Source organism: Panthera uncia, chromosome B1 (assembly GCF_023721935.1).
Source record: "Panthera uncia isolate 11264 chromosome B1, Puncia_PCG_1.0, whole genome shotgun sequence".
NCBI lineage: Eukaryota > Metazoa > Chordata > Mammalia > Carnivora > Felidae > Panthera > Panthera uncia.
The window spans coordinates 56,808,339-56,834,437 of NC_064811.1; the positions used below are offsets into that span (position 1 = coordinate 56,808,339).

At 37.1% G+C, this 26,099-nt stretch overlaps 1 pseudogene; it reads right to left on the reverse strand.

The window, feature by feature from the left end:
- Window positions 1-1,289: 1,289 nt before the first annotated feature.
- On the reverse strand, window positions 1,290-3,536 carry LOC125922371 (small nuclear ribonucleoprotein-associated protein B-like; annotated as a pseudogene).
- Between the last annotated feature and the right edge of the window lie 22,563 nt (window positions 3,537-26,099).

Below are 26,099 nucleotides of genomic sequence, written 5' to 3' on the forward strand. Positions count from 1 at the left end.
TGACCTTTTCAAAGGTATTTGAATATTAATTACATATTTGTTTTCTCTACAAACTTCTTGTTAGTACACATTTTTGAATTTTCAAAATGGGATCATGGGGTAGGCATCGTTGCACATTGCTTCTTTCCCACGTTAGGTGTAGAAGACTCATTCATGTTGGCACAGTGCAGATTAGTTTTGATATATGTTGTTTTCCTTACATTATAAGGTAAAATATTTTCTCTTAATTTCCATTAAGAATTTCCTTAATTCAAACGTATGGCTATCATCTAGGTATATTTGCATTACTGAATTTTAGTAAAATTGCATTATGTTCAGAAAGCATGCATTGAGTGATTTCATCCTTTTAAATTTGTTACTTTGCTTTATGTCCTATTAAAGGTCAATTTTTATAAAAAGTTCCTTTTATGGTTGAAAAGAATGTATATACTGCAGTTATTGATGTGATATATATATATATATATATATATATATATATATATATATATAACATTGTATTATGATTCAGTATATTAATTCATAACATATATGTTAATTCATATTTACAAAATCTTATCTTTGAAGCCTATTCCATCAATAACTAAAAATGGTTTATTAAAATATAGCCACTTTAACTACAGATCTATTTCTCCCTTCACTTTTGTCAATTTTGTTTTTATCAGTTTTCATAGATTTTATTTCCTCATTTATTTAGAAGAAATTTTATTAGGTGCCTACAAATTTAAAATAATTAAATCTTCCTGGTCCATAGGACTGTTTACCTTTAAAAAATAAATATTGTAAACTCACCAATTTTAACATATCTGATTTGCTACAATCCACTGCAGTTATTCTTTTTTCCCCCAGTTGATCTTGGTGAAAGTGTTTGTCCCTTGCTTTGTACTTTATCTCACCTAGATGTGGTCGAGCTATTTCTTTTTTAATGTTAAATTTTATGTTGAAAAATAATATGCATCTAAAGATGTACAAATTATAAGTACACATTTTGACAGTTTATCATAAGGTTAAGCTCACCTGTGTAACTAGCATCCAGATCAAGAAAGATAATTTTAGCAGCATTCCAGAAGCTCCCTCATATCCTCATATGCTCACATATCAATAGCGCTCCAAGAACAACTTGTCCTGACTTCTAACACTATAGGTTACCTTATTTTTTGCAGTTTAATTGCTCTGTGCATCTGTACATTTATTAGCTAGTATTAATGCAGCAAATAGGAAACAAAAGCTCACAAACACTCTACAGAGTTTCACAAGACACATGGCAGGGGAAAAAAGTAACTTAAGAAGGATCAAAGTATCCTAGGGTCTTCATGGATGCATTCCTGGGGACATAGGGGTCTCATTCCTGGAGAGGGCATGCCTACTGGCATCCCTCGAGCAGAGGGAAGCTTGTTGGTGGGCTCATGGGTGGGTCTCATATCAGGTGGAGGAACCATAATGTCTGGAGGTGGTATTGCTTGACCAAAGGAATGGGTGGTGTCCCCCATCCTGGTGGATACTGAGCTGGGGCTCCAACAATGCTGCCAGTCGTAGCAACAAGAGTAGCTGCTACAGTGCCTCTTCCCTGTGGAAGGCCCCCAAACCCTCGGACAGGCTCTGCTAATCCAGCAGGAGCCTGGGGAACTGGAACACCAGCTGGTATTCCTCTGCCAGATCTTCTGCCAACCTCAGGGCCTCCAGCAAATGGTATCTGAGAAATGCCTTTGGGCATTTGGGTACTTTGGTGGGGGGGGTGGTCCTTCCACAGTCATGGAAACCAAGTTCTCCCCACACAGCAACACCAGACCCAAGATCCGCTTTTCTTCACGCTCCAGATGCTTCACATTCTTTGGCTTGATCTTCCTGAATTCATCACAATCACAGAGGATCAGGTTCATATGCTTGTCAAAAGCCTTAAAGGTGCCAATGGCCAATGAAGATTTGGCCATCTTGCAGGATACATCTCATTCTATGGTCAATGTGCTGCTGCAACTCGCTTTCCCACAGTCGTAGTTGGTGTTCCAAAACAGCACCAAATCCAATGTTGATTTCAGGATCCTTAATACCTACAGCTTAGTGAAGACTACAGATAAAGGTATGATGCAGGCACTACCACAACCAGTGCAAGTTGGGACAGAAGCTTCAAACAGTTGATAGAACCTGGTGTTTCATGTGGAAATCAGCTACCTAGATGTTCCAATATGACTGTAACCATCTCTTACTGTCTCAGATGAGAATGCTTGTCTCAGTTCTGCCTGGAAACTTGCCATGGGTACTTGCTGCTGAGATCGCCTTGGGTAAAGCTGACCCTCTTGGTTGCTTAGTGAGGCTGTCCTTCTATGTTTGACTTGGACTTCCACCTCTGGTACATCCTGTGCTTTTCTGTGGTCTGTCTCCAGTGTAGGCAGTCCCTGGCTGGCTCCCTGGCTTGCACTGTTGGCTGCTCCTCAGAACAGACCGTCAGGCATCTCCGGAGATTACTCCACCTTGCCGCTGTAGGTTACTTTTGCCACCAGCTGTTTAGGACCACAAACTCCAGCTAACCACGAAACTTGGGCTCCCTGTTAGTGCCAAGGAAGGAGGATAGCTCATATCCAGCCATGAACACTGATATGGTAAATTCTGCAACCTGCTTCTATCACTGAATACCAGTAACTGTTAGTCATGGACACCAGCCCCTGATCACACCTGGATAGGCTGGAGATGTCAGGAGGAACATTCTCTTACGTTGTATTGATGTTCTATCACAACCCATGAGAACACCAGAGTAATTGATTAGAGTTTAGTTAATGAGCTATCTTGAAGCCCCATGGCCCAAGCAGCAGGATCTCCCTGCTGGAGTCTGATGACTGGTTTTGCCAGGTTGCTCTGCACCTGCCAATCTTGTGGTGGGCAATGGGGGCCACGCAAGCCTGCTACTGATCCTGACTTCCTGAGTTTTTCCCCCAATGAATGCTAGTCCAGCAAGCCTGGTGTACCTGCCATCTGGTCATTTGTCCTTATTTGTTGACATTACTAACTTATTGCTACTGGAAAAAATTATCTAAAAATGTTAAAGATCCTACTGGGATATTGATTAGTATATCCCTCTTTACAGTGCACAACAAGGCTGAATAATCATGGCTTGGCATTACCAGCGCTGTAGGGATTTGGGGCTCTGACAGAGGTGCTCATGGAAACAGCAGGTGCTTTGGCTCAGTTCCTAAGAGGCCGACTGTGTGCTATCTGCCTGTCTAGCCCCTGTCAGTATCCTAGAGATTTGAAGAGAATTTTTACCTTTTTTTTTTTTTTCTTTTTTTTGGGACAGAGAGAGACAGAGCATGAACGGGGGAGGGGCAGAGAGAGAGGGAGACACAGAATCGGAAACAGGCTCCAGGCTCCGAGCCATCAGCCCAGAGCCTGACGCGGGGCTCGAACTCACGGACCGCGAGATCGTGACCTGGCTGGAGTCGGACGCTTAACCGACTGCGCCACCCAGGCGCCCCAGAGAATTTTTACCCTTTAACATATTGTGGGCTTGCCTCTTTTCTGGCTTCCTCCTGTGTCTGTTCCACCATTTCTTGCTGTGATATTTTGGTTCTTTTCACCTTCCAGAAGCCAAATTCCTTACTTTCTGCTTCTGTACTAACACTCCAGTAAAGCCACAGTTTAGCTCCTGCCAGGCCACGTTACTATGTTTATTTTTTTTATCTCATTTATCCAACATTTTCATCTGTTTGTAACAGACATAGTTTTAATATTCCATGTTGATCTCTCTGTGAATTTTAAGCATACTTATTTTAAAGTCTCATTTATTTTCTATTACTTGAGTTTTGTGAGCCTCAATTATTTATTTTGTTGCCTTATCAGATTTCCTTGTATGATTTAGAATTTTAATTTGGTCTTCAGTGGGCAGCTGGCCACTTACTTTTTTTATATCTGTATATTCACCCTTCCCTTTCCAGTAATTCTGTTGCTGTCCTCATCAGTCTTCTGAGACCATTGCCTAGAGTAGGCTTTATATCAGTGGCTTAAGACTTCCATCCTACCTAATACAGACACAGATGGTTACACATAGAAATACTTATGTGTGTATAGTATATGTATACTATACATACAAGCACATATGTAGAGCATTTTAGGGTTTGTGTGTACATGTATATTTTACGTATATCATGTATATGTTAGTAGACATACGTGTGTTTCCTATCTCTGTCAACTGGAAAAGCCTGATGTGCCAATAACAACTCAGAACTTGGTTTCTAATATTCTCCAATAAAAGAAACCTGGGCTCCTTAGAGAAAAGTCTCATTCTAAAACTGGGGCAGGAAATACACAAGATGAACTGGAGTACCCTAGAGTATCTGCAAGTCAGGAAGTTCTCAAAGCTCTTATTGAGAGACGTATGTCAAAGGTATATGAAAGCCAAACAAAAGAGTTCCTGATGGCCAGAGCTAGAGCAATCTGAGAAAAAAAACAGTAAAGTAGTACTGGATTATAACCCAAAGTATAAAATAACTATTCTGCTATAAATAAATGATTCATAAAGGAATTAAATGGGGAAGAGGGAAATCTGTGCAGAAAAATTCCAGATTTAAGTAAATGTTTTCTCTTAAGGAGATGGTACCTGACATCCCACCCTTTATGTGTAGGCCATACATAGTGACTTCCTTCCTAAGAGTACAATATGGAAAAGGGAAAAAGAACAAGCCTGTAGTAGAGAGATCTGGCAAACACTGCCTCAACCAGGTGATTAATATTAATATCAAGAGTAAGTCATCTTAGTATTAGGTAGGCTTGATATAATGATGAAAATGGTACTTACCCACTGTGGTCTTCCTTTCAAAAAACCCTAACTCCAGTCTAATGATTAGAAGGACATCAGACAAGTCTCGATAGAAGGCATCCTACAAAATACCTAACCAGTAGCCTTCAAATCTATTAAGATCATCAAAAGCAAGGAAAGTGGAGAAACTATCACAGCTAAGAGGAGCCTATGGAGATACGGCAACTAAATGTAATGTGATATTATGAGTGGGACTCTCAACAGGAAAAGGATGTTAGATAAAAACTAAAGAAATGTGAGTAAAATATGGAGTTTAGTTAATTATGTATGAATATTGATTTATTATAACAAATATAGCATACTAATGTTAGACATTAATAGTAGGAGTAATTGGATGTGGGTTATATGGGAACTCACATACTATCTTCTCTATTTTTTTTTAAATTTATTTATTTTGAGAGAGACAGAGAGAATGTGAGCAGGGGAGGGCAGAGAGAGTGTGAGAATCCCAAGCAGGTTCTTCAGGGTCAGCACAGAATCTGACATGGAGTTCAAACCCATGAAACTGTGAAATCATGACCTGAGCCGAAATCAAGAATGAAATGCTTAACTGACTGAACCGCCCAGGTGCCCCTGTCTTCTCAGTTTTTCTTTAAATTTGAAAGTGTTCTAAATAAGTCTATTTTGAAAAATTACCTGATTTTTTTCAGTTGTGGTCTACGATGGATTTACTATTCTTTCCTTTTCATCTATATGTCTATCCTAAGGCTAATACCATAGGGAATTGATAGAGGGTATTGAAATCAAGTAGTATAGTCATGAGGTATAGCCTAAAACTCTTGTTTTTCAAAAATTGTTATCATCTACTCCATATTCTTTGTATTTCTTTATAACATTTAAAATTATCTTGCCAAATTCTATTAGAAGCCTGCTGAAATCACGACTGAGATTATAACGAATCTATAATCAGTTTGGAAAGAACTGATGAGATTACTTATACTGTATCTCTAATTCAGGGACAACAATATATCTCCATTTATTTGGGTTTTATTTTCATTTCTCTCTGCCTGTTGTGGGGAGAGAAGTCTTCTTTTACCCTCAAGGTCTTTCGGTTGGACTAAGAATTAAATTTACATGAGACAGGTTAAGAGGAGAAAAAACATGAAGTTTTATTATGTGTGCACAGTGGCCCGATAATTGGACCTAAGGAAATAACCAAGGCAGGCGGTTTTTATACATTTTGGATAAAGAGACCATGAATCTGTGAGAATTTCTAGGATAAGTAAATCAGATGTTTAGGACCTTTAATGAGTAAGGAATTCTAAGCAGAATTTGGGCTGAGGTAGCAGGTGATTAAATAAGGTTTGTGTTTACAATTTTCTCAGCTTTAAAGTCTCTATCTCTGGTGATAAGGATGTCTTTTTACTTCGTAGTATAGGGAGGATGTTTTTCATATGGGAGCTCTGCTTCCTGCTTTCAGGGAGTCAGAGGAGGAGCTTGGGTGGTTTTGCATGGGTTGTTTCTTATTTAATCAATATGCCAGTGTGGCACATTTTGGGGGCAGCCTGCCCTTGGTTCCTACCTGATGTCCATAATTGTTCCTAATGCATGTCGTTCATGTCTTTTGTTCACTTCATTTCTAAGTAATTTTCAAACTATTATGAGATGGATTTAAAAATTTTTATTTTTCAACTGTTGTTAGTATGTAAGAATACAATTGATTTTTGTACATTGAACTTGTATCCTGACACCTTACTAAATTTATTTACTGTAGCCTCTTGTAGATTGCTCAGGATTTTTCTCCCAATCATGTCATCTGCTAATAAAGGCAGTTTTATTCTTTCTAAAATATTTCTAGCTAGGGGGCTCTTTAATTTTTCCATTCTACTCTCAGTTTTCTGAACTTAGGGAGTTTATTTTCTGCTCTGTGCCCTGCTTCCAGGCTTCAGGGACCACTGAGGGAAGTGCATTTGGTTAAGACCTGGAGCACATACAGGCCTCTTTCTCAGTTCTTCTGCTCCTCTGTTTTCAGTGGGCTGCTGGCTTGCACTATGGATTTCAGTGCACTCTTTCTCAGCTTTTGTGTCTTTCTACCAGCCTGCAGCATATTCCAGGACAGTCCAAGGGAAAGAGTCTGCGTGTGTGTCTGCAGATTTACTGAATTGCTGGGGCTCCTCAAGGAATCTAATACATATGGCAGCCACTAAAAGCACACTCTACATTCGACCAGTTAACTTCTATGTGAAGATTTCTATGGCCTATTTCTACAGCTCTGGCAGAAATAAAAACATTCATGTTTCTTTCCTTCTAGAGAAGACTCTTTGCTGTTTGGAATCTGTATATATTTCTTTGTATCATCAGGGCTATAAATGGAAAAAAAAACTGTGACGTTGTAGCATATCTTACTCTTATTGCTAGGGTGAAAGCAACAGGCCCTTGCAACTTTCTACATTGTAACAAAGGATGGACATCCTCATAGGGATTTTAATTGGCACAGTGAATTGCTAACATAAAACAGAACGAAATTTTAGAATTGTGCTTGGAACATTGCAAAGGCCCAGTAAATACTATCAATCAGATACCAGATTGGAAAAGTCTTTTCTTCTTTTAATATTCTTCTAACCATGTGCTAGATTACTTTTTAGTGGGGTGCGTAGGGGTGTGTGTGTGTGTGTGTGTGTGTGTGTGTGTGTGTGTGTGTGTGTGAGAGAGAGAGAGAGAGAGAGAGAGATTTTGCTACACTTTAACATGAAATAAATTGATAGGTTTCACAAAAACAAAAGAAAAATGATGAACTGAGTGTGAATTTGCCCTAAGGCATACCCATGGGTAAACCCAATTCATAATTTAATCATACCAAAGTTTTAGTTATAATTTTCTTATAAACTGCATTTTTTAAGAACAGTTTTAGATTTATGGAAAATTATTTGAGGGTAGCATAGAAAGTTCCCATAACAATACTTACATTTGTATGATAAATGTGTTATAATTAATGAACCAATATTATTGACTAAAGTCCATATTTTGTTTGTATTTCCTTAGTTTTTACCTAATGTCCTTTTCCACAGTCCCATCCATATTACCAATGTAATAAATTATGTTCAATCATTTGACTTAATTTTTAATAAATTTAATTTCATAATAAGCATTACTTAGTAAGGTTACTTAGAACAAAGTTACTAAAAAGCAGGATTTGCCTGTTAAAAATTTCTCTAAGAATTGTAAATTTATAACTTCATAAACCTTGGTCTACTGTGTCAAGGAAATTTCTTCTTTGACAAAGAATTTGTGACTGTGGTGTCAGTTGCTACTCTGATAACATCCTGGGAAATGTGCATCCTCTCACGTGTGGCCTGTCACCTGTTCACAGCCCAGACTCTCCTGCCCAAATTTGACCAGATCGGTTTTCCCCAGACTTCACACAATTAGGCTCTGCTGCCAGTTTACAGGATCTGGGTGCGTATACCACCGTGGTATAGGGTAGAACAATATGTGTTACAGAAATGAGGGGAGACAGCTCATCAACGCATAGGCTTCTAGAAACTTTTTCTCAAAAATGCACCTTCAGACTGTAATCCTCTCTAGACTCTAGTATGTATCTGTGCTTTGTGGGGATCAACATTAGGCTGCCTGTAGGTCTGGATTCCTGGGTTGTGCAGCACGTAGGGAGGGCACATTGGAAACTGGTTACCTGCAACTTTCTCACTCTTCTCTACTCATTTGGAGTTGTCAGCCTCATAAAGATTCTTGTAGGCAGATTGAATCCAAATTTCAGTTCAGCACTTCGATACGTATTCATATATCTCTGGCTTCCTCAACTCGCTTTATTTCATTTGTGAAATAAATTTTCATCTGTTTTGCACCTTCAAAAATTTTAAATTCCTCAATAACTCCAAAGTCCCATCGCATTTTTACCATGAGTTTGTTGTCAACGTGTTTTCAAAATTATGACATGGATATGTAGAAAATGGCATGGATTTTTGTCTAGGTATTTAACAAATGACTACCTTAAAAACTTAAACAGTTTTCTTACTATGTGTACTTACTTCTTTAGATAATAATCTTATCTTGTGAAAATATTTTTCAAAATCTATTTTTCTTGTAATATTGAAGAGACAGTATTTCTCTTTTTTTATTTAAAAAAATTTTTTAATGTTTATTTATTTTTGAAGGAGAGAGAGAGCGTGAGTGGAGGGGGGGTGCAGAGAGAGAAGGAGACACAGAATCCGAAGCAGGCTCCAGGCTCTGAGCTGTCAGCATAGAGCCCGATGCGGGGCTTGAACTCACAAACTGTGAGATCATGATGTGAACTGAAGTTCGATGCTCAACCGACTGAACCACCCAGTCGCCCCTAAGAGACAGTATTTCTAAATACAGTTAGAAACATGAAAATAGATACTCGAGTCTTTTTTACATTCGTGGGAGGGTCTTTTTTAATTTTAGTATACACATAGGGTTGAATTTTGCTTTGAGATGATGTATTATCATATTCAGTACATAGCTTATATTTTCACTTAACCAAGATAGTTTTAAATGAGTGAATGTTGAATATTGCCAAACATCCATATTTAAAAATTTCTTATCAGTATCTATTGAGATGCTTTGTGTGTATAATTTTTTTCTCTTTTGAATATATTTGGTTTAGGGTGTCTCAGTGGTTCATTTGGTTAAGTGTCTCACTCTTGATTTCAGCTCAGGTAATGATCTCGTGGTTCATGAGTTTTGAGCCCCACATCGGCTTCCATGCTGGCAGTGCAGAGCCTGCTTGGGATTCTCTCTCTCTCTCTCTCTCTCTCTCTCTCTCTCTCTCTCTCAATGCCTCTCCCCTGCTCACACTCCCTTGCTCTCTCTCAAACATAAATAAGTAAACATTTAAAAAAAATAGTGTGATCATAACAAATAGTTCATCAACCAAAAGATACTGCAAAAACCCACTCTTGAATTTTTTATGTCAAACATTATTTTCATGTTTTGTATATGAAAACTGATGTTTGTAAAGAAATAAGATAGCAAAATATAGGCAGGTTATGATAAATATGCTAATTTTGGAGGGAATATTAGAGCATATTTTAATGTATTGACAGAATTGTTTTTTCTTTTTAACATATTTGATATTTGTTTCTTACAAAGAAACTTGTTTTGTATATTACTATGAGATAATCTCACTATTATAAAACATGGATGGAAGGAATCCAAATTACAAGTATGCAACCAAAGAGGTTTGAGAATTTACATAAATAACAATTGTATGTTATTTTTAAAATTGGCATTGGAATCTTCTGACATTAAAGTAAAATCCATTTTGAATTAATTGAAGTTAATTTTAATTTAAAAATTATAGTAAGATCACAATGTTACCTACTTGATCAGGTCAATAATGGAATCATAGAAACTGATAAAATAAAGCACAATTTAATATTAAACCCAAGAAGCTTACATGTCGATTTTATAAACTTTGCACAAATATACCACTTTATCACTAGATTAATCAGCTGATTACCTTAGCTAATTTTTAATATTTAGTGGCTCAAACAATTCCAACAGCACTACAAGAAATAGATTGACTAAAATGAGCCACAGTGAACTGAGATTTCTGTTTTTATCTGTGTTGACACGTCCAATCATGGCTTAATGTAAGAATGTTTAAATATTAATTTCAGTTAAATTCAAAATGAACTTTACAGGGTGCCTGGGTGGCTCAGTTGGTTAAGCATCTGATTCTTTTTTTCAGTTCAGGTCATAATTTCATGGTCATGAGACTGAGTCTGGCTTGGTGCTCTGTGCTGGGCATGGAATCTGCCTGAGATTCTCTCTTTCCCTCTTTCTCTGTCCCTCCCCTTCTTGTATGCACACATGCGCCCTCTTTCTTTCTTAAAAAAATGAATAAATACTTACAAAGTCAAAACCAGAAAACCTCAAAACATTGATAAATAAAAATAAGAGAAATTGGGTTGGTGATCTTTAGATTTCCTTCCAAATCAATTTCTCTGTTATATGATCATTAAATGATTTAATGACATTGCAATTTCTTAGGGCTGCATTTAATCTCCATTGTGTGCCATTATGATCCATTTAAAAATTTTCAGGAGCTGATATTTGGTTGACTTGTATATCAATTTGAATTAGGTAGTTTTCTGAAAAAGTTGTATGTTTGTATTTTCCAGCATTTCTGTGAATTTTTTAGCTGTGGGTATTATCAGGTATTACTTTAACAGCAGGATTTATTCAAATAACTTTCAATAACAAAGCGACATGGTGTGTTCAAATTATCCTAATGTTCATCTAAGTATAGATTTATGGATAAGAAATGTTTTAGAGATTCTATGCATGATCCTCTGAATCAAAGCAACCAAAGTAGAGTTAACACTTGGGAATTTCATTCTTACTATAATTTGAATGCATTTAGACATACTGTGATTTCTGATGAAGCTGTTATTAAACATCGTGTTAAGATCTCAGTGGCTTTCTGTTTCCAACCAAGTAGGATTAATTGGTATGGAAATTATTCTCCCATGTAAAACAGCTAAAATACTGGACAAAATATGAGAGCTGTTTTTCAGACTTTGACAGCAGGCAGTGCAAGACTGTGGTCACTGCAAGAGGGGGAATGCATAAAGTGAATTCTACACTTTACCCTAGCTTTCTGGCTAAAGACAATTTTTTGTCTGCAGCAGAAGGGATATGGAAGATGCTATGTCTGGAGGTTAACTACACTGTTTACAACAAATGCTCTCTTGAAAAGAGACTTGAGGGGCCCAACTCCATGGCTGCCATAGTCTAAACCTTACAAATTATAATTCCACTTCTCCATACATGTACATGGAGCAGCTCCACATGGGTCTATCTTCTTGAGGGGGAACTTAGAAGAGAGGGCATAGTGAACTAACTGCAGACTCTGCCTTTGAGGTTGGTTTTGGGGCCTACGCAAGTACTCATTGTCTCCTTCCACCACTGTCCATTCTAAATGCTCCTCATCCTTAGCTTTTTTTTTTTTTTTTAAATTTTTTTTTTTAATGTTTATTTATTTTTGAGACAGAGAGAGACAGAGCATGAACAGGGGAGGGTCAGAGAAAGACGGAGACACAGAATCTGAAACAGGCTCCGGGCTCCGAGCTGTCAGCACAGAGCCCGACGCGGGGCTCGAACTCACAGAACGCGAGATCATGACCCGGGCTGAAGTCGGACACTCAACCGACTGAGCCACCCAGGCACCCCTACTTAGCTTTTATCTGCATGTCATGTTGGCTTACCTGGTGGTATGACCCAAACTGTCATTCTTGAAGGATCTCAGCCCTTGGAAACTATTTATTTTTTAGGCATGTGTCCATTCAGTTATAATTGGGCAAGGGAGTCCCAAGAGATAACCAAGTGGATCAATGGAATTTTACACATTCTTTCCCACTTAGTAAAAGCAGCCCTACCACCTCTTCATGATCAAGGCAAATCATCTCTTCCAAGATATTGAAGTCTCTTCTTGCTTGCTGGTTTCCAGACAAGAGAAGTTCAAAATGCTGAAAGGACAGCCATAGCTTATGGTTCAAAACAACCCTCACTGTGTTTTTTTTTTTTTTTTTTTGGCAGGAGTTCACCCCACCATAGGAGTCAGGACCTCTAATTCTACAAAACCCAGAGAGGTGGATGAAAGCACAAATTCCCCCAGTGAGTCATTGAGAAAGATGGTGAGTGGGACTACTTAACACGTCAACGTTTGATTCCTAGGCCCACATAGTCTTTCTTCTACAGAGACAAGCCCATAGAGTTTTTAGCTGTAGTTTGTGTACTGCATTCCGGAGGGACATTCTGCCCATTACCATATGTACACCCATATGTTTCCACTTCAGAACTCTTTGTGTCCAATATTCCAGTGTTTTCCTTCCAGGTTCCTGGCCAGCTGGCCAGGCTTCTGGTCACTTTCCAGGAATCTATATATAGTTTCCATCTCTGCCTACTTCTCTTTCCACACAAAGTGGATGCCAGGTGCACCATTTAAAGGTCGTCCATTGGGAATATTTTCCCTTTCATTGTCTCTCAAAGTCACCCCTGAGTGTGGCTATAATTCAGCTGCCATTCATTTTTAGCTTACATCCATATACTAACTTGAACTATCTGAAATCCAAGCTCAGAGCTTTTTCTTCTTTTTCAGCTGCACCTATAGAACACTCCCACACACGTGCCTGTAAATAGGACCTAAATGTGGGGTGCTGGTACAACTCTATGGGGTGAAATGGGGTCTGGGTTATCTACTCATATATTCTTTTAATGGACTACTGCTTACAATATCCATATTTATGACTCGGCATGTCAACATAATCCAGCTCAAATGGATACTGTGGTCACGTGTTGAATTAATGTTCCATTGCCATGTTATCAGGGTCGGGAGCTTGCCAGGATTTGTTTTTCAAAAGGCACCTGATTCACTGCTGCAGATGGAGTAGCCTTATTGCAGAACCCTGCACAACCTAACAATCTGCACTGTGATTATCTTAATGGAGCCTGACATAAACTTAACACTGTATCTCAATAGCCCTGCCACATCTGAGTCCATAGATTCTGCCCTATTGTATAGCCTAAGTGGAAAATCTGCTTCCAGCACAGTTTGAATCTGCTATAGGGCTCTTTTTGCTCCAGGCTCTACTCAAGCTGACAGCTTTTAGTGTCAATGCAACTGACACTAGGTGTGCAATGAATTGCCTCCAGAATGTAAAGATGCCTACCATTATCGTGCTGTTTCCTTTAAATTAAGGAGGGCATGCAAGATGCAGAAATTTGTCTAATACTAATTCTGAGGTGATGCCAGTGGATTCCTCACCAGTGGACTCCTAGGAAATTAATTGACTCTTCATTTGGTTAATCTCCTATTTTCTGAAGCACAGTTTGACCAGGACTTCCAGTGTGCTAGCCGCCTCTTACTCTTTCTGACTAGACATCATAGATATCATGGTTTAGGATTTTGTTCACCCAAAACTGTAGGCTCTTTGAAAGCGGGGATCATGGTTTCTCCTTCCTGTATATAGCTCCCAACCTGGTAGAGGGCTCAGTAGAGCAGCTCAATAAAAACTTGTCAAATAACTGGCTGTTTCTTAAAACTGCAGTTAGAAGTCTCTAAGCCATTTTTTTCTGGATGGCTCCCTTTTTAAGGAGTAATTTTTTCCCTGGAATATCTGAGAAAGTACAAAAGCTATTTCTCCATCTGCAGTGTAAGCCCAGTTATTACTGTGGAAGATAACAATTTTTGGTTTGTATGGTTATAAGCATGGGTACTAATATGGATAATATTATGTCCAAGTAAAAAATTTTGGTAGAATGTTATTTTACATTAATTCCATTAATGTAAAAATTCTTTCATGTTCTCAGAAGCATACCTGAGATAATCATCCGAAGCTTGAAAAATATACACTTTGTTTTAAAGTGACAGTGTTAATGTATTTGGTTGCACTCTAGTGTTTCCCTTGGGCTGAAAACATGTTGAACATTTTAGCTTTCTAACCTGTAAACAAATAAAAAAAAATGTTTAATTCCCTAGGGAGACATTTTATTTCTGAAGTTTTATGAACTGCTCTCCGTTTTCTCCTCAGGACCCACAGCATTTAAGTGGGTAGTGCTATATAACCTATAATGTGGGGGAAACTATGAGATGAGGAGATTCAAAGTTATTATTGTCTCATTTATCTCTCTCTCACGCACACAGAGGAAGTTTCAACACTTAGCTTGACATTGAAGGTACAGTAAAACCTTGGATTGGGAGTAACTTGTTCTGTGAGTGTTCTGCAAAATGAGAAAACATTTCTAAGAAATTTTACTTATTAGGTAAACAACTGATGTCTTGCAATATGAGTAGCATGTGATGCCAAATATCACATGATCACAACTGAGCCAATGGTTCTGATCTTTCTCTCTCGCTGTGGGATTATGGGTGATCGTCTCCCATGCTCAGATGCTTATCTCTGGCCGCGGTATTTGGCAGAAATCAATGATTTTTCAGAATGTTGCAATGTGCCCACAACTGGTACTAGTGTATTTTTTTTGTTACTTCAAAGCACCTATGGACAGTCCTTTGCTTTTCCATACAAGAGTAATGTTAGGAATGCTTTGCTTCATTCCAGGTTAGGCTGCTTCCAGATAGAGCCGCTTCCCTCTGCTGTCTTATTGCCAGTTACATTAAATACAGTATATGATAAGAGTTTATTAATACTGTACTATAGTCAACATCCATTAGTGATAGAGAAAGTCATCCTAGACAATAAGTCTCCTCTCTCGTCTCCTTCACACAAGCCACGAAGGTTTTCAAAGGGAAGTGCAGGTTCATTTGTTTATATTTCTTTATATTTTGTATTTTATTTGCTATTTTGTATTAATTACAGTATTGCAATCATTTTTATATGAATATTTTGGGGTTGTGGAATGAATCATCAGAGTTTCCACTTTTTCTTATGGGGAAATTCACTTTGATACACAAGTGCTTTGGATTACAAGCATGTTTCTGGAATGATGCTTGCAAAGTGAGGTTTTACTATATATGTGTGTGTGTGTGTGTATATATATATATATATATATATATATGTATATGTATATATATAGACCTTGCCTTTTGAGAGCTTACAATTTATAAGAGATGAGACATTTCATAAGATCAAAACTAGTAATTTAAACTGCATGCGACTAGGGGCACCTGGGTAGCTCGGTTAGTTAAACGTCTGACTCTTGCTTTCAGCTCAGGTTATGATCTCATGGTTTGTGAGTCTGAGCCCTGAGCTGGGCTCCACACTGACAGTACAGAATCTGCTTGGGATTTTTTCTCTCCCTCTCTCTCTCTGCCCCTCCCCCCTTTCTCTGAAATAAATAAATAAATAAATAAGCAAACAAATAAACTACACGTGACTAATGCAAAAATCCCATAGTCCTATAGAGGCAGGGAGGTTATTTCTAGCTTTATTTATCCCTGAAGATTTAATAGAAGAGGTGGCTAGCTCTTGGGAAGTAGTTAAAATGGCCAGAAGTGAAGAGAAAAAGAAAATTCCTTCCAGAGATTGCCCTGTAGCCATGAATGCATGACATGGGAAAGTAGGTACCTTAACAGTGTTTAACTGGCAACACATTGCAGACTGTGTTGGTAAGGGTGGTTGCAAACACAACCATTACATAAAATAAGGAGCGAGCATCAGCAGGAACAGAAATGTTGAATTGGGTTAGAATCTGGAGTTAAAGTTAGAATTTACAATTTACTGGTTATTATAGCTGCTGACAGAGAAAGCAGACTTATTAGCAGATTTAAGGCTCAGATTCAGCAGATTCAGATGAATTCATATATATATATATATTCAGCAGATTCAGACTTGTATTCTTGAGTATCTGAGAGTGTGGTTGTACCATGAACAGAAATACGTAATAAAAGAAAGACTGACACTGGGACAGAAGAGGAGTCCAAGTGTACCAAATTCTTGCAGGGGGAACATCTCAGAGATGGGAATAAAGGAAAAGTGGATTCTGGGTTCTAAAGTGAAGAGGAGGAAAGGGATGAGGTTTAGATAAGATGAATTCAGTCTTATGAGTAGGTTTGGGGCAAAGTCATCTAAGAGTGGATAGAGAGAAAAAGATTTAACCCTGGATCAATAGTATCTATTTTTCTTTTTGCCTTAGGCTCCAATATGGGTTGGCATGGTACTTTCACTGATCTTGTCTTTATATAAACGTCAATAATTCTGTTCATGATGGAACTTTCAGCATTAATTTGGATGTTTTTAAACATAATGCACTAAAATACTACCTCTCATAATTATTGAGTTCTTTGACACCTCATTAAACTTTGCATCAGAGACATTTACCTTGACTACAGTCCCAGCCTGGATAAAGAAGAAATGGGAATAAAAAAAGAATGATTTCTGCTTTGGAAAACTGGATAGCAATTCATACATAATAAACTAGCATATTATATGGGTGCATGTTCTTAGTGAACATCAAGTATAACAGGGTTTTTAAAAATTGTGCTAAAATTTTTCACAGAGCTAGAACAAACAATCCTAAAATTTGTATGGAACCGCAAAAGACCCTGAAAGCCAGAGCATTCTTGAAAAAGAAAAGCAAAGCTGGAAGCATCACAATTGCAGACTTCAAGTTATATTACAAAGATGTAGTGATCAAAACAGTATGGTACTGGCATGAAAACAGACACATAGGCCAATGGAAAGAATAGAAAACTCAGAAATGAACCCACAACTATATGGTCAACTAACCTTTGACAAAGGATAGAAGTATACCTAATGGAAAAAGTCTCCTCAAAAAGTGGTGTTTGGAAAACTGGACAGCAACCTGAAAAAGAGTGAAACTGGACCACTTTCTTATACCATACACAAAAATAATTTCAAAATGGCTTAAAAACCTAAACATGAGACAGGAAACCATCAAAATCCTAGAGGAGAACATAGGCAGTAAGTAAGCTCTTTGACATCAGTTCATAGCAACTTCTTACCAGGTATGTCTCCTGAGGCATGAAAAACAAAAGCAAAAATAAACTATTGGGACTTCATCACGGTAAAAAGCTTCTGCACAGCAAAGGAAACAATCAACACAACTAAAGGCAACCTTCAGAATGGGAGAAGAGATTTGCAAATGACAAATCTGATAAAGGGTTAGACTCTAAAATATCTAAAGAACTTTTGAAACTCAACACCCCAAAAATGAATAATCCAATTAAAATATTATCAGGAGACATGAACAGACATTTTCTAAAAGAAGACATACAGATGGCCAACAGACACCTGAAAAGATGCTCAGCATCACTTTTCAGGAAGATGCACATCAAAACTAAAATAAAATATCACCTCCCACCTATCAAAATGGCTAAAATCAACAACATAAGAAACAACAGGTGTTGGTGAGGATGTGAAGAAATCAGAATTCTTCCACACTGTTGGTAGGAATGCAAACTGGTGCAGCCACCCTGGAGAACAGTTATGGAGGTTCCTCAAAAAATTAGAAATAGAGCTACGCTACAATCCAGCAATTGCACTATTAGGTGTTTATCCAGAGGATACAAAAATACTGATTTGAAGGGATACATGCACCCCAATATTTATAGAAGCATTATTAATAATAACCTAATTAGGGAAAGAGCCCAAAGGCCCATTAACTGATGAATGAATAAAGAAGATGTAATTTATACATATCCAGTGGAACATTAGCCATAAAAAAGAATGAAATCTTACCACTGGCAATGATATGGGTGGACCTAGAGTGTATGGTGCTAAGTGAAATAAGTCAGTCAGAAGACAAATACCATGTGATTTCACTCATGTGGAATGTAAGAAACAAAACAGATAAACATTGGGGAAAAAAAAAAAAAAGATGCAAACCAGAAGACAGACTTAGCTGTGGAGAACAAACTGAGGGTTGCTGGAGGGAAAGTGAGCAGGGGTATGGATTAAATGGGTGATGGGTATTAAGGAGGGCACTTCTTATGATGAGCACTGGGTGTTGTATGTAAGTGACGAATCATGAAATTCCACATCTGAAACTAGTATTACACTGTATGTTAACTAACTGGAATTTAAATAAAAACATGAAAAAAATTGTGCTAAAAAACATATAGTATAAAATTACCATCTTCACCATTTTTAAGGGTCCAATTCAAAGGTGTTGACCTATATACTCATGTTGTTGTGTAACATCTCTGGAACTTTTCTCACCTTGCAAAACTGAACTCTATGCCATTTAACAATACTCCCTCTTTCTTCCTCCCCTTAGCCCCTAGAACCTGACATTCTACTTTTTGTTTCTAATCAATATGACTCCTTTAGATTCCTCATATAAGTGGAAGCATAGAATTTGTCTTTTGTGACGTACTTCACTTAGCGTAATGTCCTCAAGATTCATTCATGTTGTAACATGTAACAGGATTTCCTTTCCTTTTAAGACTGAATAACTTTCCATTGTGCTATTTGCTGTTGATGGGTATTTGGATTGTTTCTAGTGGGCTACTGTGGATGATGTCGTTGTGAACATGATGTGCAAATATCTCTTCAAGACACAGCTTTCAACTCTTTTGGATAGATATTTAGAAGTGGTATTGCTGGATCTTATGTTAATTCTATTCTTAATTTTTTTTAAGGAACTGTTATACTGTTTTAGAGGTAAAGTGAGTTTTGCCATTTCATAATCCCACCGAAAGTGCACAGAGGTTCCACGTTTTCTATCCCTTTCTATATCTTCAGCAGCACTTCTGCCTATTCAGGTTTTTGGCTCAGTTTTTAATCACACTATTTACTTTTTTGTAGTTGAGTTATAGGAGTTCTTTGTATATTATGGATATTAACGCTTTATCAGATACATGATTTGCCAATATTTTCCCCTACTCCATAGGTTGGTTGTCTTTTCACTCCATTGATTGTGTCCTTTGCACAGAAGTTTTTAAGTATAATGTAGCCCATTTCTCTATTTTTGCTTTTATTTCCTATGCTCTCAGTGTCAAGTCCAAGAAATCTTTGTCACATTCAATGTCGTGAAGATTTTCTTTATGTTTTATTCTAGGATCTTACAGTTTTTGGGTCTTTCATTTAGGTTTTTAACCCATTTGAGTTAATTTTAGTATATAGTTTGATCCAACTTTGTCTTTTAATAACTGTAGCTTTGTAATGTTTTAGGGAATAAGGAAGTGTGAAACCTCCAACATTGTTCTTTTTTTTTTTCTTAATTTTTTTTTTTAACGTTTATTTATCTTTGAGACAGAGAGAGACAGAGCATGAATGGGGGAGGGTCAGAGAGAGGGAGACACAGAATCTGAAACAGGCTCCAGGCTCTGAGCTGTCAGCACAGAGCCCAACGCGGGGCTTGAACTCACGGACCGCGAGATCGTGACCTGAGCCGAAGTTGGCCGCTCAACCGACTGAGCCACCCAGGCGCCCCTCCAACATTGTTCTTTTTAATGCTTGCTTTGGTTATTTGTAGTCCCTTGAAATTCTAAATGTATTTTAGAATAGATTTTTCTTCTTGAAAAAATTTGATAGGGATTGCATTGATTCTTAGATCACTTTGGGTAGTATGGACATTTTAACAATATTATGTCTTCCAGTCCATGAACACAGGATGTCTTGCCATCAATTTGTGTCTTTTTAAACTTGTTCTATCAATAGTTTGTAGTTTTTAGGCTTTCATCTTTTTTTAAAAGTTTGTTTACTATTTTGAGAGAGAGATCACATATCCGTGAGGGAGGGACAGAGAAAGAGGAGATTCCACTCTGTCAGCGCAGAGCCAGACTTGGGACTCAATCTCAAGGGTGAGATCATGATCTGAGTTGAAATCAAGAGTCAGACACTTAACCAACTGAGCCGCTCAGGCACCCTAGGCTTTCACCTTCTTGCTTAGGTTTATCCATAAGTATTTTATGCTTTCTAATGCTATTATAAATGACATTGTTTTCTTAATTTCCTTTTTGGATTATTGATTGCTAGTATATACCCTGCAACTTTACTGAATTTGTTTATTAGTGTACTGACAGTACACTACAAAGTACTATGGAGTTTATATTTGATAGCAGTATGGCGCAGGGGATGAGACTAGTCCTTTGAACCCCACACTGGTCACACTACATATGAAAGACTGTATCTGGTTATGCTTTCAACTTAAGAGGGACTTTGGCTAAATAACCAATATTCTGGAATTCCAGGATTGTATTATCTGCTTTTATATAATGACAGACTATTTTTATGGCAGAAGAAGCAGATTTTACATCTGTTACTGTAAACAATAGAGGACACATTACTAGGTGGATATTTACCAGAAATAATCTCTACTTAAGGAATTCACTCATTTTAAGAATTGTCTAATGGGGGATACCTGGACGGCTCAGTCGGTTAAGCGTCCAACTTCGGCTCAGGTTACGATCTCACAGTTCATGAGTTCAAGCCCCGCATCTGGCTCTCTGCTGTCAGCACAGAGCCTGCTTTGGATCCTCTGTTCCTCTCTCTCTTTGCCCCTATTTTGCTCATGATTGTTTGCTCTCTCTCTCTCTTTCTCTCAAAAATAAATAAACCTTAAAAAAAATAATTGTCTAATGGAATGAATTAACTCAAAAAACTATAAGCCTCTTATCTCCATTAGCTTCCAAACTTAGATTACAAAATCACATAATGTTGGAATATCATCAATCTGTTGAAATATTTTCATTAATAATTTGCCAATAATTGATATATATATATATCAGTAAAACTGAAATTTGATATATCTATTTTATTTTGACATATATTAGATAAATCCATGTTTTTTTGTGGTTTACACTTTTTTTTAAAGTATACTTGGCACACAATGTTACATTAGTTTCAGGTGTACAACATAATGATTCAACATCTCTAGACATTATGCTGTGCTCACCACAAGTGTAGATAACCCACATCATCACACAATACTATTACAGTATCATTGACTGTATTCCCTATGTAGTGCCTTTTATTTCCGTGACTTACTCATTCTATAAATGGAAGTCTATGTCTCTTCCTCTCCTTTACCCATTTAGCCTACCCACCCCCACTTCCCTTTGGCAACCATCAGTTTCTCCTCTTATAGGTCTGATTCTGCATTTTGTGCATTTGTTTTGTTTTTTAGATTCCACAAGAGTAAAATTGTATGTTTGTGTTTCTCAGTCTGACTTATTTCACTTAGCATAATACCCTTAAATCCATCCATGTTGTTTCAAATGGCATGATCTCATCCTTTTTTATATCTACATAATATTCTGTTGCATTCATGTGTGTGTGTGTGTGTATGTGTACATATAGACCACATCTTTTTTTTTTAATTTTTTTTTTCTTTTTAATGTTTATTTATTTTTGGCAGAGAGAGCATGAGCGGGGGAGGGGCAGAGAGAGAGGGAGAGGCAGAATCGGAAGCAGGCTCCAGGCTCTGAGCTGTCAGCACAGAGCCCGACGCAGGGCTTGAACTCACAGACCATGAGATGATGACCTGAGCCGAAGTCAGACGCTCAACCGACTGAGCCACCCAGGCGCCACACAGACCACATCTTTATCCATTCATCTATCAGTGGACACTTAGGTTGCTTCCATATCTTCACTATTATAAATAATGCTTCAATATCTGTAAGAACATATATATCTTCTCAAATTAGTGTTTTTGTTTTCTTTGGGTGAGTATCCAGTAGTGGAATCACTGGATCATATGGCATTTCTAATTATTTATTTGTTTGCTTATTTTTTATTTTAATTTTAGAGAGTGCAAATGGGGGAGAGGGGCAGAGAGAGAGAGAGAGAGAGAGAGAGAGAGAATCTTAAAGCAGGCTCCACACGCAGTATGGAGCCTGATGTAGGGCTTGATTCCAGAAACTTGGGATCATGACCTGAGCAGAAATCAAGAGTTGGATACTCAATCAACGGAGCCACCTAGGCACCTTTCTATTTTTAATTTTTTGAAGAAGCTCATACTATTTTCCACAGCGCTGCACCAATTTATGTTCTCACCAACAGTGCATAAGGGTTTCTTTTCTCCACATCCTTGCCAATTCTTGCTTTTTGTCTTTTGATTCTAGCCATTCTGACAGGTAAAATGTGATATTTCATTGTGGTTTTGATTTGCATTTTCCTTTTGATTAATGATGTTGAGCATTGTTTTGTGTGTCTTTGGCCCTCTACACATCTTCTCTGGAAGAATTCTATTCAGGTTCTTTGTCCATTTTTTAATGAGATTATTTTTGTTTTGGTGTTGATTTGTATAAGTTCTTTATATATTTTGGATATTAATATCTTATTGGATATAGCATTTGCTATAGCATTTGCTATCTTCTCCCATTCAGCGGGTTTCCTTTTGGTTTTGTTGATGGTTTCCTTTGTTGTGCAAAATCTTTTATTTTGATGTAGTCCCAATAGTTCATTTTTGCTTTTGTTTCTCTCACCTTAGAAGACAAATCTAGAAAAATGTTATGGTTTATGTCAAAGAAATTATTGCCTGTGTTCTCTTCTAGGATTTTGATAGTTTCCTGTCTCACATTTAGGTCTTTCATCCATTTCAAATTTATTTATGTGTAGGGATCCAGTTTCATTCTTATACAGGTGGCTGTCTAGTTTTCCTAGCACCATTTATTGAAGAGACTGTCTTTTCCCGATTGTATTTTCTTGTCTCCTTTGGCATAGATTAATTGACCATCTAAGTGTGGGTTTATTTCTGGGCTCCCTATTCTGTTCTGTTGATCTATGAGTCTATTTTTATGCCAATTCCATGCTGTTTTGGTTACTACCACTTTGTAGAATATCTTGAAATCTGGGATTGTGACACCTTCAGCTTTGTTCTTTCTTAAGATTTCTTTGACTATTCAGGGTCTTTTGTGGTTTCATACAAATTTTAGTATTACTTGTTCTAGTTCTGTGAAAAATGCTATTATTATTTTGATAGGGATTGCATGAAATCTGTATGTAATCTTTGACTAATATGGACATTTTAACAATATTTATTCTTCCTATCCATGAGCATGGAATATCTTTCCATTTGTGTTATCTTCCATATTCTTCATCATTATTTTATGGCTTTCAGAGTCCTGGTCTTTTACCTCTTTGGTTAAGTTTATTCCTAGATATTTCATTATATTTGGTGCAACTGCAAAGAGAATGGTTTTCTTAATTTCTCCTTCTGCTACTTCACTATTAGTGTAGAAATGCTACTGATTTCTGGGTGTTAATTTTGTATCTACCAACTTTACTGAATTCGTTTATTATTTCTAATTTTTGATCGAGTCTTTAGGATTTTCTATGTACAGTATTATGTTATCTACAAATAGTGGCAGTTTAACTTCTTCCTTACCAAATGGATGCTTCTTATTTCTTATTGCTGTGGCTAGGACTTCTAGTACTGTGTCTAATAAAAGTGATGACAGTGGACATCCTTGTCTTGTTCTTCATTTTAGAGGAAAAGCTCTCATTTTTTCACCATTTAGTATGATGTTAGTCTTGAGTTTTCAATGTGGCCTTTATTATGTTGAGGTATATTTCATCTAATGCCATTTTGTTGAAATTTTTTTCATGAATAGATGTTGAATTTTGTCAAATGTTTTTTCTTCATCTATTGAGATTATCATATGATTGTTTATCCTTCATTTTGTTAATGTGTATCACATTGATTTGTGAATACTGGACCATCCTTACACTTCTTCAATAAATCCCGCTTGATCATGATGAAGGGGATCTTTTTAATGTATTGTTGTATGCAGTTTGCTAATATTTTGTTGAGGATTTTTGCGTTTATAACAGTTTTTGACCTATAGTCCTCTTTTTTTGTGGTGTCTTTGTCCAGTTTGGGTATCAGGGCAATGCTGGCCTTGTAGAATGTGTTTGGAAGGTTTCCTTCTTTCCCAGTTTTTTTGTTTGTTTGTTTTGTTTTTTTAAAATAGTTTGAGAAGAATGGATATTAACTCTTTTTTAAATGGTTGGTAGAATTCACCTGTGAATCCCTCTGATCCAGGACTTTCATTTTTTGGTACTTTTTTTTGATTACCAATTCAATTTCATTACCTGAAATCAGTCTATTCAGATTTTCTATTTCTTCTCGATCCCATTTTGGAAGACTGTATGTTTCTAGGAATTGATCCATTTCTTCTAGGATGTCCAATTTGTTGGTGTGTAATGTTTCATAGTACTCTCTGTAGCCCTTTGTATTTCTATGATATAAGTTGTTACTTCTCTCTCACTTCTTATTTGAGTCCTTTCTCTTTTTTTCTTGATGAGTCTGGCTAAGGGTTTACCAGTTTTGTTTATCTTTTCAGATAAATGCATGTTTTATTTTATAAATGCATGTCATTTTAAGGGGTTCATTTCTGAAGTGGATATGAATACAAATTTTATATGTTCATATAAAATATATTAAGAAAACAGGGATCTGAAAATTAGTGGTTTAAATAAAAAATCGAAATTTTCTAATCTCTAATACCCAAAGCCTGTAATGTTAGGTTTTATTTATTTTCAGACTGGTTTTAGAAAAAAAAAGAAATTCTATTTATTTCACTATTATAAGGATTCTCAAAAAACTTTCAAATGGTCAGCTAGAATTTACATATTTATTTGGGTACTAATTTTGTTCCAAGAATGACAAAATTATGTGTATAAAAGTAAAAGGCAAAGAGAAACAGCTCATGTGGCAATTGCTGTGTGATATCACTGCGGACAAAAACTATTGGTTTGTCACAACTTGGAGTTATTTAGCTTGTAAAATGCCAGTGTTTACTTCTGTATGGCAGCTGAGTGGTGATGTGTATAATAAAATCCTGAAATACTGGAATGCTTACTCATTTTCCACTATTTCTGGTTTAAGTAATAAAAATTATGGCTTAGTGATTCTGCCTGAAATATTCATGTAAACACTCTTCTTCCCAGCTCCATTCTTCCCTCCCTGGCATCCATGACAGCTGTGTTGACTTTACAGTTGGTAATTTTAAGAATGTGTTGGGGAAAGGAACATGGGAATAAAGGAGAAAATTTTCTCTGTTCAGCCTTGGCAGATGTCTGGAATTCATGCCCAGTGAACTTATATTCAGTGTAGGGAAATATCTCATCAAGAAGATAATTTTGTATTAGAAATTTCACAGATGTAGAGGAAAAAACTACCTGCATGCTCTTTTTGCTGTGAAAGAATAGTATCTGCCTTATTGATGTTTACACATTTTCAGTGGTGGCCACCACAGTTACCAGGTCTTTTTAGATATGCCTTTCTTTCCCATTTCTTTCCCACTTCCTCATTGAACTCCATACTTCTGGCAGCCTGTTGTGATACTGAGGTGGGCTCTACTGGCCACAGAGTCTTTATTGTGTCTTGTGAATATCTTGTGTCTTCTGACACAGTGGCATAGTCGAATGCTCTTGCTGCACAGGAGGTTGCTTAGACCTGTAAAACCTAATGCCTTGAGATTTCCTTCCTGATCCCACATTTCTCCAAACTGAAAATATTCCCAAACTTAATCAGAATCCTAATCTACAGCTACAATGAAGGGTTTGGAACCTTAAGTACTTGCTGGGGACCACTAACTCTGTCATGTTCTTCTCGCACACTGTTTTCTTCCCTGTGTTTACATTCCAGATCTTTAAGCTGCATTTCTTTATGGTCCATGTTTTCTGCACTCATTTACTTAAGTGTTTTTGGGGTTGTTGTTGTTGTTCCATTATGCTGTCCCCCATTACTTGTGAGAGGGCTCAGTTGAATTTCAAATACTCTAATATGCGTAAGTTCGTTTCTTTCTTTTTCTAACACCTTTAAAGCAATTACTATTTTCTGTAATTTAGTGCTTTTTATTTTTTGGCCATGCCCAATGTTTCTCTTGTAAAATCTCTCATAGTGAGTGATATAAATCAACATGTTCCCCAATTCATACATA